This window comes from Tyto alba, unplaced genomic scaffold, assembly GCF_018691265.1.
Source record: "Tyto alba isolate M040663 unplaced genomic scaffold, T.alba_DEE_v4.0 Super-Scaffold_27, whole genome shotgun sequence".
In the NCBI taxonomy this organism is placed as follows: Eukaryota; Metazoa; Chordata; class Aves; order Strigiformes; family Tytonidae; genus Tyto; species Tyto alba.
This window is the reverse complement of record NW_024881301.1, coordinates 5,710,912-5,726,262: the sequence shown is the minus strand read 5'-3', so window position 1 is coordinate 5,726,262 and position 15,351 is coordinate 5,710,912. Positions and strand designations below refer to the sequence as shown.

General features: G+C 38.4%; 1 protein-coding gene across 1 annotated transcript in view; it reads right to left on the bottom strand.

The window, feature by feature from the left end:
* Positions 1-15,351, bottom strand: part of LOC122153924 (cadherin-2-like) — a 110,026-nt gene that overhangs the window by 30,115 nt on the left and 64,560 nt on the right.

Genomic DNA, 15,351 nt, shown 5'->3' with positions numbered 1-15,351 from the left:
GAAAAAGCAGCCCACCTGAACTCAGCATGACATATATTAAGAAAAAATATTCAAAAGTAGAAGGACTTAACTTGTTGCTGCTATTATCACATGCAATTATGAGTTCAGTCCTGTACTTTAGGGGTCAGTCCACATAATTAGTATCTTTCTGTAGACTGCTAGGAAGAGTTTTTAACCCTAGACTGCCTCTCTCTCAAAGACCTACTCCCCAGCAAGAAAACCATTTCCCTCCATGTCCTACACTGTTTTTCAGTTGGTTTCTAGTGGAATGGCTACAAGGATTTACACCTCAAGCCTCACAAAGATCCAGTCAAGTCAACTAATTAAGAATATTCAACAAATTTAATTATGCTGCAACCATAATCGCGAACGCAACTGTGCTTCCAGCGCCTTCTCTGCCAACGAGGGTAAGGCAGAAATCCAGAAGTCCATTAAGATATTAACTTCTGTGCCCAGCTCAGCCTGTGATTCAGCTGTATCATCTCAGGTAGGTCACTTATGAGCTCTCACTTATGAGGATGAGTTCCCTCATCCCTCATCTACAAGACAGAGGCAGCAGTAAATAATTAGCTCACAGAGAAAATCTAAGTTAAAGATATCACTTTTTTTTTGTTTGTTTGTTTGTGGTTTTGTTGTTGTTTTCTTGTGTTTTTGTTGTTGTTGTTGTTGTTGTTGTTGTTGTTGTTTAAGCTGTTTCATGTACCACACATGTCCATTCATCTACTTCGGAGTTACCCATGCTTGTTTAATTTCCCCCCTCCTTCCTTTTGTTCTGTCTGAAAGATGCACACTGGAACAAGAAGTCAGTAAAATCATTTGTATAGATAATGATGTGAAGTGCACAAAACCAAACTGATAACAGGTTGCTGCTTTCTTTATCCAATTGCTTTCACTACCACTTATCTTCTGGGTTACTGAAAATAACAGTAGGTAAAAAAAAAAAAGTATGCTTTTATAACCGATGATCGTTCTTTAATGTTTCCAAAGCATTATGAAAAATTTTGATTGTATGGGCAATAGAAGTGCAAAACATCATTACGAAGGTTGTGCTGAAATACACATAGTGAAGATTAAGATGAAATGAGGCTTTATGCCTCATTTCAGTTATTGGACTTTTTATATTGTGGTAAACCATGCACAAACTATTTAGCTTCAAAACCTAAAGGTCCTCTCAAGAAAAATAACTACTAAATGTCATGCATCATACATTTTCTTCTGTAATGCGCTGTTTCCAGGAAGGTACTGAGAGGAAGAATTGTACCATTTTGTATTTGAACTTCAAGGACTGAGCTGATGTTCAGATGACACATAAAATTTGTTTCCTTACAGCACCCTTTCAGTTAATCCGGAATCCCTATTTGCCCTCTCCTGACAGAAAAGACTGTACTTTAAAAGGGTCCATCATGTACAAAAATGAGGCAAAGCACAGCACTTCTCCAAATGAATGATGAAAGGTCAACCTTCTTAATACGGATCTTACTGTGCTGGGCAGGGATACTACTCTTTCCAGACAGCTCACAGAATTTGAAGGTCTCCCTCCATGAAACAGGAGCCTCACCTCCGGGAGAAGAGTGCGCCACGTCCACAAAGCTCTGAACCCAGGAAGAACAAATCTGCCTGGGTGATAGGCGGAAACCTCACCACTAAGGATTCTCCTGTGGTCCTCCTTCAGATGTTGCCTCAGGTCTTGCTCATTAGCAGTGAGAGTGCTTCACTGAGATGCTAGTAGATACTCAGCCTCTCGCAGAAGTTTTCACCTATATTACTCTCTAAGCAATCCCTATTGCTTAAGTCCATCCTACCTGCTCCATAAAGCAGAACTGACTTCCCTTCCTATGGATCTACAGACTACAGGTCTGCAAGATTTGGAGACAGTGACAGAACCTCTTGTTTGCTCTTCACATGGTAGGAGTAAATAGGCAGAAGGTCCAGCTCCCAGATGTTGACCATCCCATTGGCCACCCACTCTTTTCAACACCAACCGCTGTGGCTTGAGTCATCTTAACGCAACAGTATGCTGAAATGCAACAGCCAACTGAGAAAATGCACCATTCTAAGCCAGGGATATAAAACTACCAGTTAAAACAACTATACTAGTACCCAGAAATCATTACCACAGTCCTAATTCTCTAATTCTGAAATTCTGATTAGCCAAACTTCAGAGCTGGATATTCTGCACTGTTTAGTTCAAAAATAAAGAGGTGTCCAAGATGAGTTTACTCTAAAGTCACTGCATCTAATGATTTAAGAACTTAATGATTGGACTACCGAACAGAACTGCTTGTACTTGGGTTCGGAGGCCCAGACCACCCATAGCCCAGGCATGGAGAAAGCCAGGCCTCCCCTAAGCATCATCTTCCCCCCTCGGTTAGAAACAGTTCACATTAGGAGACTAAGGGAAGAAAACCAGCCAGCAATATAACCCACAGCTCTGTGCCTCTGCTGACCTCTCATCTCAGCTACAGCTGCTCTCAAAACCTGCTCTTCAAAAGACTGCCTTGACGAAAGGATGAAGAGCAAGACAGATTCACCTCTGGCTCCTCTCAGACTTACTTCTGAAAAGTAGCGAGTGGGAAAGAAAATTACTATTAATCTAAACTTTATTACTGTTTTTCAAAAAGGTGAAATTTAAAATTGATATTACAGTCATTATTGTCCAAAAGACTAAGATATCACAACAATATTTTATAAAAAAATATTTCCCAACTATTGCACTGTAACATAATATATTCACTTTTTATATTCAAAGTCATAGAGAGGATTTCTTCCCCCCCTCATCTTTTTACATAGACTCCAGTAGTCAAAAAACAAAAACAAAAACCAAAACCAAAAAAACAACAAACCACAAAAAACAAACAAACAAAAAAAAACAATGGAAACACCCTGATAGCCACTTCATTGATATTCCTCCTCCATGCCTGTATATTATAAAATTCAATGAAAATCCCCTTCCTTTGACAGTATCCTGGTAAAAATGTACAAAACTGTCAATGCTTTGTGAGAATTATTCTCCCCTTGCAAGGAGCACACATTAACAAATTATACTCAAGTATAACCATCTATAATTAAATTCCCTTGACAGAGTACAGGTTGTGCGGCAGCTACTCTCCCCCAGTTGCATGGTTATCAGTCTTGTAAATTCAATTTAGATCACTTTGCTTCATTTTTCAGTGTTCAACTGCTATGAACAAAGAGTGATTTCTGACTGTAGGTTTTTAGGCAAAGATTTTTGCAAAAATGCTACAGGGTTTTTTTTCCACTGAGAATAATGACTGTTTATACCAATCATGTTCTTTCTACCAACCACATGAAAGGGAGGCACGCTTTCCAAAAGTTACTTTATGTTGACAGATCAGTCGTATGGATTCTTTTAAGAAAGATTAACTAGATGTACTATGCAGCATCTTAGTCGCTTTATATAAAGCAAAAAGAGTAATCAAGTATTTGATTTTACTGCCTTCTAATAACACACTCTCCATAAATGATCAGATGTATCACAATCTGTAAAAACAACTTGTGGATTTTTAAATATTTCTCTTTTGAGTATCTTCCCCATCATCTGAAAAGTATCTGCTTTTAGAAGTATAATTTGAAAGCACTAGGAAGTATTCAATCATAATCTGAAATATAACTATTCTGGTTTTAATAAGAATACCTTTGGTCATATCAAAGCAGTAATATACAGCATGGGAGTAAATGCAACTAGTTCATATGCTCAGAATAACACTGTGCACAAGGATTTACAAAAACAAGGTCTTTAAACAGAAGCAAAATTATATTTAGTATTAACATATGATTATTGTTTATAAAACATTATACCCTAAGACAAAAGACCATTAGTATCCTAATTTAGGAGTCTCTTCTTGTCCTAAAACCAAGACAAGTATAATATATTAAAAAAGAAGAAAAGAGAACCTCTGTGACTACAACATTCTAAAATGAAAATCTACAGCTCTGTGGTATTAAAGCAAGCTTTCAAGTTAACACTCTTGCATGGAAGTAATTACAACCTATGCATACATGTGTAGTGTACAAAACGTTAAGAACTAAACATGCAAATTCATTTAAAGTGCACTAGAGAGCTACACCACTTGTACTCGGGTCTAACAAGATGAATGATTCATAGTATCTATAAAATACATGTTTAACCCTCATGTACCTTACTAGTAATCTTCAATTACCTAGAACCATTTCTCAGACAATAAAACCCCTTTTTCATCTGCTCATGTTGGCTTGCACTCTGACAACCTGCTTCTGTTCTTTTTGTCTTAGGCAAATAACACTGGAATTACTTGACCCAAGAACTGAGCACAGAATGATATAATGGGCTATATTATTAACATCATTTTTTCCTGAACATATTAATGTACAATATAGAATATTAATACAGAATTTTCATTACTCGCTTTGATCCTGAAACAGCTGCATTGAGTTTGCCGTCTGGATTCTTGCATTTTGAAAATATCCAATTCACATTTAGGTAACATCCACATGCATACCAACAAACAAAAAAGTGTATTTCCTTCAGTAAATTTGCTGGAATGGTATTACTCCTCTTGAATGCTATTCTCAATGCCTAAGCATCAACCTCAAGGCAAAGGCTCACTTCGAGGACATTATGGAAATTGCAACAAATTCCAAGTGCTAACAACATATACACTCCAGCAATACAGTTAAGAGTGTATCATAAAATGGAAAATCCAGGTATATTTAATCCACTCAGGATCACTCTGAAGCAGATAAAATAAATAGAATAAGAAAGTAGCTTACATACAACTACCTGCCAGATACCACTTTTACCTTTGACAGAATGAGAAATTATATGGAAACATTCTGCTTGAACTGTCTAGCTACCTGCATGGTTAATATCCGAACACTGCTTTCTCCAAGAACTCTCTAACAAGTCTTCCTACTTTTCAAAGAAAGAAACTGGGGAAAATACACTAAAACACATTAAAAAAATTAACTACTTCATAAATTAGTCATCTATTCAGACTGGTTACTTCTATATCTGTAAGGTGATCTGTTAGTCCTACTAACAGTGCACATGCTTCTATTTCAGTTGATGGCTTGCTGGAGTGGCATATAAAATGTCCATGAGACATCATTTACTACAATTATAGATAACCTTCAAGAGAAGTGTGGTTTTAACATCATGGTGGACTGTTATAATCACAAAGAACTAAACTACATTCTAACTTGCCTTTTCCATTACTAGCAGCACTTTTAAAGTGGGGTTTGATTTTAGAACTTCTTGAGACCAGCTTTAAAACAGTATTTAATATTTGGGTTTTTTGATACATGGGTGGTGTACAGCAGCCAGGAAATGTCTTGTTCACACCTGTAAGCTGGGAAAACTAGATACAGAATTTGCTGATGCAAAAAAAAATATGGAATATAATCAGGTTATTTTAGACAATGGCATTTTCCTACCTGCACTGTAATTCAATTTGTCATTACATCATTTAGAGATACTTCAGTACACCAGTGTTGTTTCTAATAGGTTCTTCTAGTCTATTTTTCTAATCCCCCCTTTTTTTTTATATTTTTATTCACGCACTGTACTTTATCCCATACTCTAGACCATCCAGAAAAATCCCAGAGCGCTACTCATCTTGAGCCTTTCTGGAGTAACCAACCTACACCACTTCAAAAGAAAGCCTGGCTGTCAAAAGGCAGCTGCTTACCACTTTCTGAAAGGTAATTCAGTAATTGCTTTTGAAAACCTCTGCCTTTGTGCCAAGCACTGCGTCCTGCCACCCCAGCCCACACCAAGCAGAAGGCTACTGCAGTGGGTCACATGGAACCAATTGGAGTTTTGCCACTTACTAAGGGCCAAATATGGCCTGCGGCTACTTTCACTTGACTTCACAAGCTTTACAACCTGGTGTCAAGTGAAAGCCAGGCTGTGAAGCTCCAAGAAGGGAAAAAAGGTGTCGCACCAAAGAGCTTCAACTGAGATAGAACTGTGGATACATTCAAGCTGTTTACCTACTTCAGGTGTTTCATGAGCTCATAGCAGCTTAACTGTCCACATTTCCATGCTGCACTGTTTGTTTAATCATTTGTCTATTCAGTTAGGAAAACAATCATTAAAAGGAAAAGTTATTTCCAAGAGTTACGGTTTAATTCATACTGTAGACTTATTTCATTAACTGAAAGCAGTACCAGAGTGATCTGCAGCAGGCCATTAGGTAGAATCTAGTACTAATATATGACTTTACTATGTGGAATTAAGATGCTAAGTGAGTAGTCTACTGCAGAAAAGCTATAAAGTTGTACAATACGCTGATAAAAATAATCTGTGCTAGTTACTGCAACTAATGCTCATTCAATGCAATTCGCTTGCCTACCCCGCTCCCCAGACTGCTAGTTCTAGATAGACAAATATGCATGTTTCCCAAAATAACATACTTTCAAAGCAATCTGGCAGCCTACACAACAGAAGGACAGTGGACGTCTCCTTATTTCCGCAGGATATGTTTTTCATTCCTACTTTGTACAACTGCATTTTGAGATCTTTTCAAGTATTTTCTTGCAGGGTGCGACAGGGAAATATTAAAGCCCAGAGCATGCTCTGTCCTACATTAGAGGACTGTCTCCTCATAAACGCTACTAACTCAAACACTAAGGTCTATTTTAAAAGTATTCTCTTTAACAGGTAGCTATCACCAGACTGTTCGGTTCCTGCATTCACAGTGAAAGACTTGCACAGCTCTTTAATAAAATGCCATCTAGTTTCCAGTTCCCATAATCCTCTTTGTTTACAGAACAAAGTCGTAACAGGCATGCCAGAATGAAAATGGGGATAATGTTCTTTCTATTCGATAGAAATGCCTCTGCAGCTTTTCAGAACGGGAATACCAGCCATCAGCAAAACACAGGACTGGTATCTCAAACAGAGTCCAAATTATGTCTGATTCACTGATCCTTTTCAGTCCCTGCCTCTACCACTCACTGACACAAAGATCTTCTGCACTTTGACACCCCTTTTGTTTTTATATTAGAAAAAAATAAAATGCAGAAAAAGAGAATAAGCATCTTCAAGAAAAGGAAGTACTTACATTTCGACAACTGCTTTTGTTTTAGAACACAAAAAGGTTTCTTTCCCTTTTCCTCCACTCGTATTGTTTAAGGCAGTTTCACTACAGATGAGCCTATAGGCCCCTGCAGAGTTCTGTGCCAGCTTTTTTTCTAAATGATGCTAGCTGAAAGAAAACTCAGTAATAAATGTCATTTCCGTACTCTGGAGTATGCAATGCACCTTTAATACTTTCCCAAGTATACCATACTACACAGTAATAAAAAGAAGGATTAAACACTAATCTCTTATACACATAATGCATCAACTGACTACACCTGCTAAAATCCAATTTGGTAATTAAAAAATATATCTACTGAACAGTCAAACCAGGAGACTAAAGGGAAAGTACGGTCTCTGCAAATAGCTAGCAGAAAACAGTTTCAAAATTCAGGCTCTTAACACAAACCTATTTTTACCTCTATTCATTTTTATGTGACCTTAAGCAGTCTAAGAAACAAATACCTACAATTACGGTGCAGCAATTAAAGGGCAGTTTTATTGCTACAGTAATGACTTAAATATCTAGTAAAAACTAGATAAGCAGCTTTGCCTTTTAGTCTATCTTTAGAAAATGCAAAACAAAAAACTTAGCTTATTCTTTATTTCTTTTTTTCCCCACTTCATTAGCAGTAAGGAGAGCAAGAACAGAGAATTGATGCTTTTATATGTTCTCTTCGCAACCTGTTCTGGACTAAAGTCCTTCAAGGAGTCAGGTTTCAGGTTTTTTTTTTTCTAGTTCTTTCTTATTTCCTCCTCCTCCCCCTCTCTCTAGGTGTTCTGTTTTCTGTTTTTTGAAAAACTTACTTTATTCCCTGATGCTCCCATTTTTCCTGCCCCCTCTTTCAACTGTGATCCTGACAGAGGTGCAGAAACGTTACTAATTTCAGGCTGACAACACAGGCTGCAGATCAGGCTTCAAGCACACCTAGGCAGAAAGAGCCGTCACTGGAGGGCTGTCTTTAAAAAAAATAAGCTAATTAACTATCTAAATAGAAATGCAGGCTCCTGGAGTTTCTGTAAAGAGCCAGGACTTGCTGAAATATCAAACAGGCATGTACTTTCAAATGAGCTGATGATTTGTTTCACCAACTCAACCGGTCAGCAGTTTTCCACAGTGGCTTAAGCCCCCACACTAAGAGGGGTTTAGGAACAACAACAGAACATAAGGGACAAGTGTGCATAAATAGCATTTAGGCTGTATGCCACTTCTTACCAGGAAGAGAAATAAAATAAAATTAGAGATTTTTCTCATTAAATTACGGGACTGCTCAAGGCAGAATTGAGTGTTGTTTTCGCACGCATTACAACAAACAAAAATCCCCAGCTCTGACAAAGTGGCAGTGATTCTGCCAACACTCCTACTTCCCATTAAAAACAAACAAACAAACAAAAAGTCTTGAAACAGATGCGGGACCATTTAATATTCTGTATTCTGCTGCATACTACAGGATACCACCTGTCACTTGGGAACACATTTTGCAGTACCTGCCAGGTGGAAAGGGGACAGTTTTCCCTAAAGTTGCTCTTCAGCCTCACAAACCAGCACACCTGAGTGTGATGACCCTCCACAAACATCAGTGCTGCTTTTTCTCTCTTCTGTCCCCACTTCCTCTCTCTGGTCTGTCCTAGCACTGATGGCTTTTGTCACTCCTCCACAGATCATTCCTCTGGGCACACTGATGTCTAATCTTCCATAGCTGCAAATCTTTTAAATGATTTTTAAAAGGTCCTTAGTCATCCTCAAGTTACCACAGCAGCTCAGCGTGCCAGTTCTTTCCTAAAAGAGGGCTTCTGATATCTCTCGGCGGAACCTGGAGAACCTCCCAGTCGGCAGAGGACACAACTGCACCAGCATCTCCACAGCAAACATTGGGCACAGCCGATCTCAAAGCAGAACCACCCCACTCTGCAGGGGTGCTCATTACCTTAACAAATGGGTAACAGAAAAAAATATCCTATTTGCTTGAACACTGTGGTTTTGTATTAAATAAGAGCAAGAAACCTACTAGTTGCTGAACAGGGTGAAGAAGAGCAGACAGCCCAGAAGTATTTACACTGATGTGTTAGATAGCAATAAAAGTCATAAATCCCAGGGATTATATTATCTCTGGATCATGTCCAGTAGGTCTCAGGCAGAAAACTAGTTGCCATGGCAGCTTAATGTTATCTAGTCACACCTCAGCTTTTTATTATTATTAAACACAGATATCTGACCTTAGGAAAAATAATAATCAAAAAAGTACCTGGTTACTGGTGCAGGCTGGTACAGTGTATTTCACAGCCAAGCCACAGTAGTCCTTCCTGTAACAAAGTATGGAGCAGAGGACTCAAAAAGCTAGGGTGATACACCTATCTCATTATGAGGGAGTACCTGTGGTTGAAAGTAACCTTTAAATGGGTATTCTCTTCCTCTGTATAGCTTTCATCATTTAAAAAGGCAAAGGTGACATGCTAATTAATCATTAATTAATTAATCATTGAAGAGGGGGGAATACCAAGAGAACTGGCAGGAAAATGCCCGATTTTCATATCCTTGAAGGTATCGCAATCATCATTTTTCCATTCAGTAGCTTGTTATAGCATCTGTACAAACACACCTCACAGTCCCCCTAGATACAATAAACGCATGTAGATACCTTACAAATAACTAAAAACTTTGAAACTTAACCTTAAAAAGCACTCGTATTAATTAGCCATCCCATTTCAGTGAATCAGAAAGACACAGGGAATCATTTGACATTGCTGACCATGGAAGTTCACCTAAAACTTTGCATCACTGTAGTGAAATCTTAGTCCTACACGTAGCAGCAAAGAATAATTAGTACATACTTTACATGTTTTTCCTCTTGAGCTAAAGCAAGTACAATGATCAGAGAAAGAAAAAAAAAAAAAATCCAGTGCTGCGATACTCTTTAGTGACTGGCACTTACTGAACGCTCCAGATGGTTATTGCTTTTATTTTCTTAGCTGACTATCTAAACCATATTCTCAATTAGATGAAAGCCATCCATTGTTGCAATGTTACTGAATTCTCAACAGCACAAAAGGAAAGAGAAATATGGCTTCTTTGAGCCTGAGCTACAGATTCATACCTCTGACCTGAGTCTTTCCAAATTACTATTTTATTTCGTGTAAGGTCCACCTGGTTCTAGGTAAATTAGATAAACACTAGCTACAAGTAGTAGTGTCACTTCATGGCTGACTGCACTATATAGTACAAACCCTTTAACAACATGAGGTCACTTGTGCACAGCTGACACAGTTTAAGTCAAAATTCAAGCAATGCTAATTTCCTTCAAGAACATTTACCATTCTTTGCGTATCTTGTCTATGGATTATAAACCTAGGAGACTTAAATAATCCACTTCAAATTGACAGTAATAAAATTGACAGGACTAAAAATGGTGTTACGCTAGAACAAAACACTGAAAAACTGTTTTCTTTGCAAAATACGGACAAGTGTGACATCAGCACAACAGAGTACCTGGGTTAATACAGGAAGAAAAAAAAACAAACCAAGCAAACCAAAACAACAACAACAAACCTCTGCTACAATATTCAGACAACAAATAAGAGGCATACAGACAGCCTTCATTCAAGAGGCAACTTTAAATTTAGGCACCTCAAAATTAAGACATACCTTAGGATCCTATGCCAAGACCAGGCTGTGTGAATTTATGCAATTTATTCCAGGTGGGAACAGACAGAGACAGACCTGGCTGAACAGACTCTCATTCAACAACCCTGATTCAGTCCAGCCACATAAGAACAGAAAGAAAAAGACAGATCTTCTGATATATTTGAAGATATGCTTCCTATGATAAATGCAGCTTTTTTGTGTTTGTGTGTCTAGACTTTCCTGTGGGCCTTGTGAGCGTACAAGACAAGACACTTGACATTCAAATTGTGTTAGATTGGAATAATGCATGAAAATGGCAGGGGTTTGACTGATTGAACTAGAACTGAAAATTCCTTTAGCAAAGCCTAAGGATGGGAGCAGGATACTACCTTTCTGAACCCTTTTGCTGGGTTGAACAGTTATATGAGCTTCGAGACCAAAGATTACAGTTATAAATATCACAATGAAAACCCCACATGTGATAATGGCTCCTAAAGGGAATCATTAGGATTCATTTATGGATGTGACAATTAACCTATTACTGTCTGAGTCAAGACTGTTTTGCTGAGAAGCAGTGAGGTATTGTACTCTATACAGTCTTGATTTTTCAATTAATCATGACATCCTAAGTTTCTTAGTAAAGATTACATGGCATCATCCTCCGAACGCCCAGACTGCAAAGTGTCTGGGGATTATCCCTACCTCAATTAGTATAATGGGACTGATCCTTGACTGAGAGTCCTAGGTACTAGATGAAAATAGTAATAACTTCTAACATTTACATGAATCAAACATGGTCCAAGCACCTGGATAATATAAACATTCAGTGGTAACTTCCAAAATCAGTGCATCACAAAAAAGAAACTATATTTGCCTTTAGAAACCCAATTACTGTCTTATTCCTATAGGAAGACATTCCTCACTTTGCTTACCAGAATACTAAGTATTTGCTTCCAAAAGGAATCTGAGTGGAAAAGCCCCATTGTAACAAACATTTCAATGGCTATTGCAACTGCCATCTGTATTCCTCTCAATTTTCCTCAAATGTTTGAATTCCCTGAAAAGACACCTGTGGCATTCACTCACAAGAACAAACATCTCTTTTCACTTCCTCTCCTCAAAACCAATGCCAGTTTGCAAAGGGAATAAAGAAGGCCATGCTACACTTGCTATGTAATTCAGAAAATACTAGCCAGTGTGTCTTACAGTAATGACCACTCATGCAGAGATATTTTCCCCCGGGATAAGCATTATCATGAACATCTTCTACAAAGATCACCAAAATGCTGTACTTTGATAGCGAATACAAGCAGATTCATGATCTATCTAAATGATTGTGAAAGTTACTCATGGCAAAATTCTTTCCCTTCCTGGTGCATGATGTGCAGTTCCTCTCCAATAAATCTCAGCCACTTAGTATAACCAAGACATGTCTTTGTATGCATATGAAAATGTTTTCGGTCCATAAATGCAAGTGTTTTAGCTATTGAGAGAAGACAAAGTCATTCAGTGAGACAACATACTGAATTTCTGTTGAAACAAAACTGTAGAGCGTGAAATAGCAACCTGTCATCAGACACTGGGAGTCTGATGTTCATCAGTGGCAGCTAAAACCACCCTCTCCTCCCACCTATGTCTGAGGGAATTGACAGCCATCTGCATGCAGGTATGGCCAGTCTACACCCTGCAGGCGAGGCCTGGAGTCAAACTGCAAGGCTGGTTAGGATCTGTTTCACTAAGGTTTAGAACTACGTTCTAGGAAGTTTAAAAAATGACCAACCAAATCAGACGGAACAAAACCAAACAAAAACCCAACCGAATAATACACAATCAACAAACCAAGACAAACCAATGCAACCCCAAAAAGCCACAAAACTCCCACCCACCCACCCCCCATACACACACACACACCGCACACCCTGAAAATCAAACCAGAAGAAAACCAAGGCTCAATGTTTTCTATTAATTTCACGTAACTTCAGTGCAGGTGTTCTCCACTACAACCTATTCCCTATTAAAACGTGCACACTGTAATTGGAGAATGGACCCATATCCAAATCGCCCTACCTCATTTTTTATAATAAAGGTGAGGAATTCAGTTGCCCTCAGGAGGAGACTCCCAATGAATACAGGCTCTGTAGTTGTCCAAAAGGCACTACCCAGCACACGTGGCATCGCACATCTCCAGGTTTGTTTGGACAGGCTGCTCGCAGGGATGGTACCGCAGGCCTGCCTGCCCCGCGGAGGGTCCACACGGCTGGTGCATAACGCCTTCATGAGGTAATCAGTCAGGTCAGAAAGCAATATAATCAATTTGGGCAGCTGTCTCAGCCAAGAGCTCTGGATCCGGAATAACTCTTATTAAGCTGGGCAATGCCTACAGTAAATGAGTGATGCGTTATTTTGATTTGCCTCTCAGGGCTCAAATGGTGGTATCTAAACTCACCTTCCCAGGAGAAACGGATTTCTGCAAACTAAAAGCAGCCTCTACGGCAGCAGGAGGAAGCAGCAAGTGAAATGGAACAGATCTGACCTTACACTAAACATCTGAACAACATTTTAAAATACTGGCACCGAGTCATTATTACTTGGCTTTGATATGCTGCCAAGGGAAAGCAAAGAGCCATTGAAAATTGAACTCCATTTAGAAGTCAAATCCATTTTTCAATAATCCTTGTAATATTGTGTACATAACTTAAGGATGTTACAAAAGACAAGGGACTATGATGTCATAAAATAGTAACATTCATGTGAAAGTCTTAACAGATTAATGCTTAGTAGTGTCATAAATCAGAAAAATTACCAAGAAACATGTAAGTGATGCCACAAATGAATTATGTACAGTAACTTGGGTATGGAAAAAGGCATTTAGGTAAAATTAACAAGATTTTTGGCTCACAACCACACAAGATGGCTGCTGTTCTTTACTAGAAGTTAACATTTTGATGAAGTTCACTTCAGTGCCTTTTTTTTTTTTTTAAAGAATGCAGAGATGTCACTTCTGATGTGCATCTGTTAGTATTTTTCCCATTGTAGACATAACTTACCAATTTCCAAAAAACTGGTATCATCATTCTATATGCTTTTTCTTTAACTCCTTTGCTCCCAGATGTCTCCAACATCAAAATTCAACTGTTACTTTGAGGACCAAGGAAACAGATTAACTTGAGACACCTGGTATTTTAGTCATGCAGTTGATTTATCTCTGGTACTCAAAAAGCCCTCAGCATAAAAATGAGTAACTGCATTCAATCTATTCACAGATCACATTTAACTGTAGAGCTACACAGCTTTGCTATTACTTTTCCTTACCTTCAGATCTGATGGATTTCTGCTCTTTGGCCAAGTGTTGCAATGTTAACTTGTTTTCCTATTAATTAATCTCTCTTTCTTGAATATACCTTGTCTCCACCGTGTATTTTCTTAACCTGACTTCTACATATGACAACGCAATTCTCTGCCTTCAAATTTTTCAACTAGATGACTCCAAGGGGTGTTTGCTATAAAATGTGTCCATGTTGTTCAGGGCAATACTACTGCTGTAGGCCTTTGTCTCCTGGGTGCCAGTGAGATCTCTTCTATCATTCTCCCAAATGGGAAGGATGGGGAGAGAATAAAAAAAAGTCTCAGCTCCAAAGGCAGCAAACACAATGGTCTTCCCAAAATCTTGATGCATGGTGGCACAGCCAAGACAAACAGCAATGCCTTAGGAAATGGACCTTCCTCACCTGGGGTGGCTTACCACATGGTATTTTGGAGATAACAACATAGGACACATCACTTCTTTCCACTATGCCATCAAGTGCATTCTCCCCGTTACAACTAGAAATGATCTTATCTAATGATAGATGAAGAGCAAACATAACTCGTGCTGTCTGTAGAAAAGATTCAGAAAGAACTCGTAGAGCCATTCTGACAAACAGGCAAGACCTAAATTCAGAAGACTTCCACAAAGGAATCAGAAACCAGCAGAAAGGTCTGTAAAGAAAAATTGTGAAGTAATACTGAGTAATCAAAAAAAATGAATAAGGAAAGCCAAAACACCACCTTCGAAACACTGTCCTGAAAACCTATCACCTCTTAAACTATGTATAGAAATCTTTGTCTTAAAGAAAATAAATTAGTATGATTCATGTAAATGTTTCCTCTCTTGTCAGACAGGACTATTCTCTCTTTCTGGCCTCATCAAGTCAAAAGCACAGTTGAGCCTGCGGTGCTCATTGACCATAAGGGAAAACCAAATGTTTGAGAACAAAAAAGCTATGTCATTTCTTTAGATGAAAATGGAAAAGATCAATCTTTCCCTAAATGTCTTTTCCATCAGGTAGCAGATTTTATTTCAAAAATATTTATTAATAACATTAGATACTTTTCTTGGTGTGGTCATCAACTGCAGAAAGTTGAGATGGGGGGGCGGGTGCTGTTGATTAATGTAAGAAAGGCTTTGTCCTTTACATTTTTCACCCGAGCCTAAAATACAGTTAGAAGGTCTAGTCAACAAATATATGTAACTTCAAATGAGAAGACTGGCTCCTCAAAAATAAATGCCATTTTGATACTGTTTAATGCTCTGCTGTAAAATATCGCTGCTTTCCAAAACTACATTTACCAAGTTTTAGAAGGTGTATTTATGTTTCCTGACAAAGTA